This window comes from Nicotiana sylvestris, chromosome 4 (genome assembly GCF_000393655.2).
Source record: "Nicotiana sylvestris chromosome 4, ASM39365v2, whole genome shotgun sequence".
NCBI classification, from domain to species: domain Eukaryota; kingdom Viridiplantae; phylum Streptophyta; class Magnoliopsida; order Solanales; family Solanaceae; genus Nicotiana; species Nicotiana sylvestris.
In genome coordinates, this window is record NC_091060.1 from 91,128,996 (window position 1) to 91,132,800 (window position 3,805).

Consider the following 3,805-nt stretch of genomic DNA (forward strand, 5'->3'; position numbering starts at 1 on the left):
AGAATCGATGTGACTTACATCATATCCATTTAATGCACATGTCATGTGGCCTCTAATGATACAACGCTTTATAGGGTTTCTCTGTGGCCGCGTCAGTCACGAATTGATAGTTCTATTATGATGCTTCATAATGACCAACTTTAACAATGATCGTGACTCCTTATAAATATTTCATTCTTTTTTGATTTCTCGGAGTTCTTCTTCTTCAATATCCATTACCTTATTCTTGCTTTGCATTTTTTTGTCTTTTTCTTCTATATTTCTTCGAACAATCATGTCCTCCCCAGATCCTCGTAAGGTTGTGATCGTTAATGAGTTTGTTCCTTCTAATGCTCCCGCTAGAAGTAGGATAGGTGATAGGCTCCATAGTCTTGGTTCGATATCCAACAGTGTTCCCTCTTCTCAGAGTAGTGCTATTAAGCCATCTTCTTCTAACCCGAGGGCTCCTTTAACCCCTAGATCTTATTCTAGAAATAGAGACTCAATTGATCCTGTGTATGAACCCACCGTTGCAGAGATTTTTCCTCAAGAATTTTCTTTTGTATCTGATCATGAAGCCATAAGAAACCAAGTTTCTTTCGTGGCTTCCCTTAATCATGCTGACCTTTACCCGAGTCTGATCACTACTGGTCTTCTTTCCCTGGTTCGAAGAGAGTGTTGCTGGAAACAAGATTTTCCAGTTTTAGTTCCTGGTACCAACCAGACAATTACTTTCTATCATGCTGGTTTTTCTTTTGTCTACACCTACTCCTTCACTTTAGGGTTCAAACCTCCTATTGATCTAGTAATCCTTGAATTCTACCGTTATTTCAACGTGTTTCTTGGCTAGATTGGCCCGATAGTATGGAGGGTTGTTGCATGCCTTTGTTATTTGGCAGAGCTGGTTTTCGTGCCTTTTACTTTTCGGCACTTGCTTCACATGTACTCCCCCAAACTATTTTGTGAAGGTGTCTTTACTCTTGTGGCTAGGAGTAAGATAGTTTTGGTTAGTCCTTAAGATGATCGGGACCGTGGCTGGTATGCTCATTTTGTCGCTGCTCCTACTAGTGGATTAGTGGGCTAAGAAAACATACCTTTCCTGGAGAAATGGAACTTTGCACGTAAGCATTCTCTTTTTTTAAAAAAAATATCTCAAAAGATTTCATTATAATCAAATAGCCAACTTTTCAGCATCCATGGAGGTTTTTGATGAAATTCCCAACTTTCGTGCTTGGGTAGAAAAGATGTTGACAGCTGCACCTGTGGAGAAAAGGTCCTGGAAATACCTTTCTTAAAAAATTGGTTGGAAAGTGAAGACGCATGATAATTCTTACCTTCATTGTCCCTTACTTTCTCTTCTTTTCTTGCTTAAGAATTTCTCATTCTTCCCTTTTTATTAGGGTTTTCTATTCATGGCATTAGTCCCACGTCTGTTCCATCAACCAAGCTTTTCGTGAGTCTTGCTCAGGAAAGAATTTTAAGTGCTTTTTAAAAAAAAAACTGAGGGAACCTATGGCTCTGATGGTGAAGAGGGGACGGAGGAGGGTTCTTTAGTACGAAGACCACAAGTTAGGAGATGTGTGATTTCAAATGATGAGTCAACTCCTCCTCGTGACCCTTCATCAAATTCAATCCCTTTTAGACTCACAGATAAGTCAGAGAGTGTTCCTTTGGTGATTTCCGATGAAGAGGCTATTGATCCCCCCCCCCCCAAGTTCAGTTGATAGATTATTTTCTCAAGGCTTTGAGGGTGATGAAGCTTTTGGGCTTGTTTCTGAAGAATTTCCCCTTGCTTCCCTTCCTATTTTAGTTTTCGTTAACCCTCCCATGTCCTTAACTGATGTTGCTCCTGCTGTCTGCCTCCTATGCAGAGACTGAACCCTCTAGCAGCAGGAAGGAAATGAGAAGAGTTGTTGTTGAGGTTCCTGAAGGTGGTTACTAAGAAAATTGGGTCAAGACGACATGTGGTTGAAGCCTCTGCTAGGTCCCATGGAAAAGAGAAAATTAGAAAGACATAGTTCTCTGACTTTAATGAAGGATATCATTCATTCTTCTTTAATGAATGAAGGTGATTGTTGCTGAATTAGCGGTTGAAAAAGCTTTTTCTAACCAGGTTGGAAAGGACAAGGATATACTTGAATCCTCTTTCGCTGAACAACTTTCCAAGGCAACTGAAGAGATAAGGAGTTTGAAGGACCTCCTTAACAAGAAAGAGGTTTATGCGGGAGAATTGGTTTAAACACTTACTCAAACTCAGGAAGATCTCTGTGCCTTTACTAATAAGTTTCAGTTCTTGGAAATTTCTCTCGTAACTTTGAAGACAGATTATAATGCCTCTGAAGCAGAAAAAGAAGAGCTGAGAGCTGATATTGACCAGTGGGAGAAGGACTATGAGACTCTCGAGGATAAATTATCATTGGATGTGAGCTGAGCTTTCTTAAACACTCGCCTTGAGACTCTAAATTGAAGCCAACCATGAGGGTTTTTGACCTTAATAATGAGATTGCTAAGGCTGAAGAAGCAATTGATAAAACTCAGCAACGTCAAAGCTTTTATTCACCTAAAGACAAAGGTCCCGAGGGTAATGGAAATGGACTTGTTCCTGGTGCAGCTGATGTTCAAGCCTCTTCTTCTTAAATTAATCATTCTTCTCCCGTTGATGATGCACCTTAGTTTTTCTTACTTTTACGTTTGTTCAGCTTTTTTGGACATTTGTATTTTTTGGGAAGGTTGTTTTTTGGTTGCCCCTATCTTCTTTTTGGGTTTAATGAAAAACTAATACCTCTATTTTTCCCAAAGTAATATAGATGTGTTTTGGTTACTTTTACAGTTATTTTGCTCTTTGATATTTGAGCTCTTTTCTTGTATTTAAAAAGACTTTAATAATCCGTGATTTTGATTAACACACATTTTTTTATAAAAGAGGGCCCTTTTATGTAAACGACACTGATGAAGATGGCGTCTCATCTTCATATGGTGTAAATATATGAAATACGAAATAGACAAGAAGTAAACAATTTGAGGAAGTTTCATGTTTTGAACTTTCAAATAAATCTCGTACTTCATTTTCTCTATTATTCATACAACATTTTCACAACTACTTTCTTTGTAGTAAATTTTTAGATACAAAATTGGGTTTATTATCCCGTGAATAAATTTTGGCCTTAACCTAAAACTTGTAGGAATTTGGAATGTATCTTGTATCCTTCTTTCGAGTTCACGCCTTCTCAAGGTTGCTTCAAGGTTTTTGATTCAGGCTTGATTTTTGGCTCTTTTGCGGCTTGATTTTTGGCTATATGCATATCCCCCCCAGTGTTAGAGCTTTGAAGTATGAAATCTCGAACACTGTATTACTCCTTATTTTTGGTCCATTTCCTGAAAAGGAAAATACAAACTGCACTCAGAGATATACGTTTAGGTGATGACTGCTTCACCTTTTTTTCCATCAGAAAGGTTGTAACCTAGATCGGGAATAATTCAGTATTTTGCATGTCTTTGGGGCTAATATCATCATTTGGTACGGGCTAGCTTTTTTCCTATCATCTAAAGTTATTAGTAAAATTCAAAAGAACAAAATAAAATTATATTGGAGTGATACCTGACTATGGGTACTTCCTTTGTCTAGAAGTAATACTTCTTCAAATGAACAGTGTTCCAGTTTGATGGTAGTATGCTGCCATCCATGGTCTCCAACTCATATGATCCCTTTCCAGTGATGCCTCGAACCCTATAAAGGCCTTCTCAATTTGGACTTAACTTTCCCGCATTAGCCGTTTTCGTTGATCGAAAAACCTTTTTGAGGACGAAGTCCCCAATCTTGAAGTAC